Genomic DNA, 7429 nt, shown 5'->3' with positions numbered 1-7429 from the left:
ATGAAGGATGAGGGAGAGGCTGGTGGGGCTAACAACATCCCACCTGCTACTTCCTCTCCCTTCCCTTCATTCTTCAATACTTGTCTCTTACCTGTTCTTGCCCTTTCAGTCTTTTACCTACATAGGGCTTCTCATGGGCCTTTGAGTATCTGGATCTACTCAGTTCTTGATAAATATATAGAAGGTGGTATGGCATAAAGAGGACTGGGTTTGTCCAGGGGACCTGGATCTGCTATTTTTTTTCAATTATTTATTTATTTATTTTTAGTTTACCACACACGGTTCTACATAATTTTGAGTTCCAGATTTTCTTCCCTCCCTCTCCACTCCCTCCCCAAGACGGCATGGAATCTCATATAACTACCACGTATAACTTCGCATTATACACTAGTCAAGTTGTGGAGAAGAATTATGACCAATGGAATGAATCATGAGAAAGAAGAAACAGAACCAAAAAAAAAAACCCCAAAAACAAAACCAAAAGAGAAGCAAAAAAGGCGAACATGTAGTGCGCCTCAATCTGTATTCAAACTTCATAGTTCTTTCTCTGGATGTAGATAGCATTCTCCATCGTCGGTCCTTTGGAGTTGTCCTTGCACCTTACGTTGCTGAGAAGAGTGAAGTATGTCAGGGTTGGTCCTCATGGAATCCATATATCTATATATCTGTGGTTGTGTACAATGTTCTCCTGGCTCTGCTCCACTCACTCAGCATTATGTCGTGTAGGTTTTTCCAGGTTGTTACGAAGTCCGTATCATCCCCATTTCTTATGGCACAATAGTATTCCATTACCTTCATATACCACAGCTTGTTCAGCCATTCCCCAGTTGATGGGCATCCCTTTGATTTCCAATTCTTGGCTACCACAAAAAGAGCCGCTATAAATATCCTTGTACATATGTGTCCTTTTCCCACTTGTGTGATTTCTTTGGGATACAACCCTAGAAGTGGTATTGCTGGGTCAAAGGGTATGAACATTTTTATAGCTCTTTGGGCATAGTTCCAAACTGCTCTCCAAAATGGCTGGATCAGCTCACAACTCCACCAGCAATGTAACAGTGTTCCAATTTTCCCACATCCTTTCCAGCATTTATCATTTTCCTGTTTTGTTATTTTAGCCAATCTGACAGTTGAGATGTGGTATCTAAGAGTTGTTTTGATTTGCATTTCTCTAATCAGTAGTGTGGATCTGCTATTTAACAGCTGTGTGACCATGGACAAGTCACTTGCCCTTACTGTGCCTCAGTTTCCTATCAGTAAAATAAAGTGATTACCCTGGGAAGGGCGGAAATAGCTCCTGAGGTCTCTGGAAGGACAGTAAGAAGTTCCTCTAGGTGAGTGATGGAGAGGGTTGGGAAGAAGAAAAGAGATTGGACATGACCCTGTCTGTCTGGGGACACAGGGTGGGGGGAGAGGAGAGATTTCTAATTAATATTTTCTAGCTCTAAGTCTTATGACCCTATGAAGCAAGTCCGAAGAGAGTCCAGAGAGAGAATGTGTGGGTGGGTACATGTATATCTAGAGAGGAAAGAATTCTACATGTCTATTCCTGTAGGTATGTTTGTGACTGGGTCCATATGTACATAGTAACTGGTGAATGTGTGTGTGCATGTCCTTACATGTTGGTGACTGGCATATATAGGTGTTGGTGAAGATGTTCATAATGCCTGGCAGAGTGTACAGGTGTCATCTATGGTCACACACGACCATAGTGTATATGTGTCCAAGGCAGAGTATATGGGAGACCTTGTCTGTCTTTGGCACATGGAACAGTTCCCTGGTTGCTCCAGTTATACACAAATAGATAGCTGCCCTTCTATGTGTGCGTGTTGGCAGCCCCCAGTCCTTCCCATTATCCCATCAAGATCAGATCTTGCCCAGGGGCCTTCCTTGTTGTTTCCTGAAGTTCCTGCTTTTTTCTATTTTTTCTTCTGTGTTCTATTCCCTCACTTCACTGCTGCCACAGTCATAGCCCAGCTGATAGAGGGCTGACCAAGGTAGGGAGGGGACCCGGCAAGCAGGTTCCTCAGGGAGCCAGGCTCCACTTCCCCATTCCTTCTCTTGACTCATCAGTCTTCCTTAATGGTTGTGAGCCTATGAGGCATTAAGCACACATCCCTTTATATAGGGGGTTAGAGAGTAAATTTAGAGGGAGCTAGATTAGAGTTCTCCTTGCCCTGGGAGGGTGGAGGCTTCTCCTGAGATACCTGTAAGGAACATAGATATGTGATGGAGACTGGAAAGGGACAGAAAGAGAAGAGTGGACTAGACATGGCCTTGTGTAGTTAAAGGAAAGGGAAAAGGTTACGAGAGCTGTAGCCTTGCCAAGACTTAGAATTGGTTTCCGGGCACATGAGATTTAGAGCCAGGAGGAATTTTTAGAGATGATCTAGTCCAGGAGTTTTCAAAGTGTGGTCCACAGACCTCTGCAGGTTCCCATGATCCTTCTGGGCAGTCTGATAGGTCAAAATTCTTTTCATAATAATACTTAAGTGTTATTTGCCTATTAAAAAACTCTTCCCTTTTCCAGCTACTTATCTATGTGAAACTGGATTTTCTTCATATATGTCAACCAACACAACATCTCACAACTTATTGAAGGCAGAAGCAGAAATGAAAACCCAGCTGCCTTCTATTAAGGCAGACATTAAAATGATTTGGGGGGAAAAAAGTAAAACAATGTTACTCTTCTCACTAAATTTTTTGTTTTGGAAAATGTGGTTATTTTTCATTAACATATATTTTATATCAACATGTCACAGTTTTGTTATTACTATTTCAAATTAATCATTTGTATCTTCTAACATAGGAAATATCAATAGTTATAAACCACATCAACAAAACTCTTTGGGGTCCTCAGTAATTTTAAGATTACAAAAGAGTGGGTTCTGAGGTCAAAAAATCTGAGAACTGCTAAGCTGGTCCAACCCCATATTCTTACAGGTGAGGAAACTGAGATCCAGAGAAGAAGTTGGACAAGGTTGTACAACAGGTTAGTAGCAGAGGACCCAAGTTCTCTGACTCCTGATCCTGAGTTGACTCAGATGGAGAGCCTGGCCACACCCCATATCCTAACCCTTAGTTTCTAAACTTTAGGTCAAGGGTGGTTGAGTCTTATAGAAACAGGTTGAAACTGAGGGAGAGAGGGAGACAGAAACTGAGGGAGCAGGAAGGAGGTTTAATCTGGAAATGAGATTGAGCCTATAGCTAGTGTCTGGCACACCAAGGGGGATTAGCTATTCTTGATCCCCGCTAAGGACTTAGTGAAGGGGGAATGAATGGTAGAAGACCTGTGGTTAGACAAAGGAAGAACTTCCTGAGTGAGAAATGAGTTTCTGGAAGATCATATTGGAAGACAAAGGCAGTGTGTGCTGTGATGGAAAGGGTGCTAGACTATAGTCATAAGACATGCCTGGCTTCTAGTCTTGACTCTGCCATTACTACTCTTGTGACCTTGAGTAATAAACCCTTTATGGCTTCCAGAATATATTCTCTATAATAACCCCTATGAAATAAGTCATCCAAGCATTATTATCCCTTTTAGAAGCAGCTGAATGGTACAGTGGATAGAGTGCTGGGCCTGGAGTCAGAAAGACCTGAATTCAAATCCAGTCTAAGACACTTACTAGTCATATGACCCTGGGCAAGTCACTTCACTTTTTGCCTCAGTTTTCTCAATTGTAAAATGGGAATAATAGCATTTTGCATGGTTGTTGTGAGGTTCAAATGAAATAATATTTGTAAAAAGTGCATAGTAGGCACTATATAAATGCTTATTCTCTTCACTTTCCCCACCCTTTATAATGATAAGGAAACTGAGTTTCAGAGCAGTTAAATGACTTGTCCATGGTCTTGTGGCTAGAGTATTCAGATCCTGCAGCCAGGATTTGAACCTTGAATCCAAGTTCAATGTTCTTTCCAATCTGTAAAATCATTCTGCTTCTTAGTTTTCTCATCTCTTAAGTGATAGGTTGGATGGGGTGATTTTTTAAGGGTGCCTTTAGACTCTAAAATTTTATGATATTGTAGAGAGATAGTCTTGTCTGACTGTAAGGAAGGAGAGGTCAAGGGAGGCATAGTCCCACTGGGCTTTGGGATTGGTTTCAGGGGAGACAGGATTGGAACCTGAAGGAACCTTAGTGATCAGTCTAACACCTTTTTTTTTAAGATGAGGAAACTGAGGCCAGATGTGATTCAAACCCAAGCCTCTTAACTCTGAATACAGTGGATTAGGAAAGACCTTGGGTAGAATTTGGTGGCATTTAAAGCTGAGTCTTGAATGGAGTTGGGGATTCAAAAAGGTGGGGATGAGTCAATAGAGCATCCTAGGCATGGGGGCTAGCCTATGCAAAAGCATAGAAGCAGGTGATGGGATATCATTTAGGAGGAATAGCCATCCTCCCACCTACCCTTGCCTCCATCCACATTAGAGGCCGAGGTCATTATGAGGACTCTCCTTGCGTTATTGGTCCCCTGGATATCTTTCTTAGACAGAACAACAAGGGATGAAGCATCATAAACTTTCCCTTTTGCTACCCAGGGCCGGTTTAGACAAGGTTCAAAGAGTGGCAAGGTTGGGGGCGGTAGTTTTTTTGTTAAGAAAGACAGAGGATGGGGATTTGGGTTTGCTAAGACTTTGGCTTCCATCTGCCCCTGATTCTACTTTAATTCTTGGGAGAGAGGAGAAAAAGTCCCAGTATTTTATGGCACCAAATTGCGATTCCATTTCTGTTTAAATTCTGGGTGAGGGAAAAATAAGAGACATCAGAGAAACCTTCAGAATCTCATTTCTAGAGTCTCAGCTGCAGATAAATGAGCCTCCTGCAGAAACTCTACATCAAAGTAAATTTTCTGAGCTGTATTTTCTTTCTTTTAATAGTGCCATTTACTACATTAATATTCCAGGAAGTCATTTTAATTTCTTCTTTATTATCCATTGGGAAAGTTAAACAGGATCAATATGTAACTAGCGGCAAATTTGGGGATCTCAAGGAAAGAGCTAAGTGTTTAGGGGCTTCAGTGATTTCACAAGTGGGAGCTATTAGGATGGGGGCAGGGAGGACTGGGGGGCAGGGCAGAGGAGGAGTGGGGAAGGGAGCAAGGAAAAATCAAAAGGAAGGAGAAAAGGCTTGGGGAGGCGGGTAGAGAGGAGCCAGCGTAGGGGCAATGGACGAATGGAACTATAAATGGGCTTTCTCCCCAAGGGAGGCCTTCTTAAGGCTCTGATATGATTGTTAAGAGTGAAAAGAAATTCTGAGCCCCTGGGAGCAGCGCACATGGACAAGAGTCAGAGCTTTGTAAGGCTTTTGGTGCTGACCGAGCCCATACAAATACAAGGAACTGGTGCATGTGGGTGTGTGTGTGTAGGGGAAAGCAGCAGAGAGGTCTGGGGTGATGTTGAGAAATTTTCAGTTTAAGTCCAGTTTCAATTCAACTCGAAGTATTTATTAACCTCCTGGTAAATGCTAGACACTGGGCTAGGGATATAAAGCCAAAAAAAAAAACACCAAAAAACCCCCAAAAAACCAGTCTCTGCCCTGGCAGCTGAGTAGTACAGTGGATAGAGTGCTGGGTCTAGATTCAGAAAGAACTGAGTTCATATCTGGCCTCAGGTACTTACTAGCTGTTTGACCCTTGGCATGTCACTCAACCTCTGTCTGCCTTAGTTTCTTCAGTTGTAAAATGGGTAATGATATCACCTACCTCCCAAGGTCCTTGTGAGAATTAAATGGGATAATATTAGTAAAGTGCTTAGTATAGTGCCTGGCATATAGTAGGTGCTTAATAAATGCTTATTTTCTTCCTTCTTTCCTCCTTTCCTTCCCTCATTCTCTCTCTTCTTTCCTTCCTTCCTTCTTTCCTTTTCCTTCCTTCTTTCCTTTCCCTTCCTCCCTTTCTTTCTACCCTCCTACATCCCTCCCTCTCTTCCTTCCCTCCCTTCCTTTCCCCTTCCGTCTTTCCTTCCTTCCTCCCTCCCTTTCCTCAAGAAGCTCACACTCTATTAAGGAGAGGATACAATATCTCCAAAGATAAATACAAAATGTGTACAAATAAGGACAAAGCATTTCTATCCTCTGTTATGATAATGTCCCCAAATGTCTTTACAGGTCTCAGTACAAACTTAAGATTACAGATAGTAAGGGAAGGGGAGGCAGAGAGAGAAGCCTATTCCAGAGTCCCACACAGGTTTCTGACACAGTCCTGAACATATTGTACATGCTGTTCCTAAAGTCTGGACACATAGGCAAAAATGCATATTTTCAAGAAATGAAACAAATGAAATTTTTATTTAATTGGAATATTAACAAATAACATCTTCAATATGATTTCCATCATCTGTGATGCAAAGGTTGACGCACTTTGCAAGATTCATGTGGATTCAATGCAATAACTCCACATTGCCATCAATTGCCTATGTGTCCAGACTTTAGAAACACCCTGTATATACTCCGTTCATTCAAAAAGTATTTATTAATTGCCTACTATATACTAGGCACTAAGTAAACAAATTGCCCTCAAAGATTCAACTGGAGAAAACAACATGCCTACAGATAAGACAATACAAAACATACAAAATACTGGGTAGATAGGGCGAAAGGCTTCCTGATAGATGTGGCCCATAAGTTGAGGTGGAAGGGAGGAGGAAATGCACTCCAGGTGTTAAACCTGAAAGTTTGGTTGAAGAAGGCAAACAAGCTAGGTGATAGAAAAATCCACGTGGTTTATTATTTTCCCTTAAAGCATAGCTAAGCTAGCTTACTTGTACATACAAGGAGTCAGAGCATAAGCTCTGGCTCCTGAACAAAGGAATGAGAAAACTTATATACATTATTTTTAGCGGACTCAACAAGCCTGTGTTACCTCACTTTTATGATCCCCGTGTATGTTTAACCATGATACAAGAAGAGGATTTTCCTCAATGGAATAGATTTGTAAATACAATAAGATAAGAGTGTTGACAAGGGTCAGTTGAAGTATATACCTGTAGAATATTAAGTGAGGTAGTCTCTCAGGATTAGGGTCTCATCCCCTAATGGTTAACAAGGGAAAGAATATTCTTAGGTCAGCCGGATCTGGCCTTGTTGACAGAGAAAAGATACTGTCTGAGCAAACTTGAGAGAACAAAGAAGCCCAGGTCCAGCTGATCATTAATTCAGGCCCTGGCCCTTGATTGAAATCACAAAAATGATATAAAATGGTATAAAATGTTCCACATTTCCTCCTTTTGGTCAAAGGCAAACTGGAAGTTTCGCCTTTAGACCAATTAAGGTATGGAAAAGCCTCTATCTTCCTCGGGGTGAGGTTCTAAAAATCCTTATCTAGGTGGATTCAGGTTTTTCCTTCCTGTGGTTGGACATCCCCAGAGATGGGCAGTAATTGCAAACTAATTGTAGACGAGCAGAGGGAGCAAGTTGCAAGGGGGATTAGG

This window comes from Trichosurus vulpecula, chromosome 3 (genome assembly GCF_011100635.1).
Source record: "Trichosurus vulpecula isolate mTriVul1 chromosome 3, mTriVul1.pri, whole genome shotgun sequence".
NCBI lineage: Eukaryota > Metazoa > Chordata > Mammalia > Diprotodontia > Phalangeridae > Trichosurus > Trichosurus vulpecula.
This window is presented reverse-complemented; position numbering follows the sequence as displayed.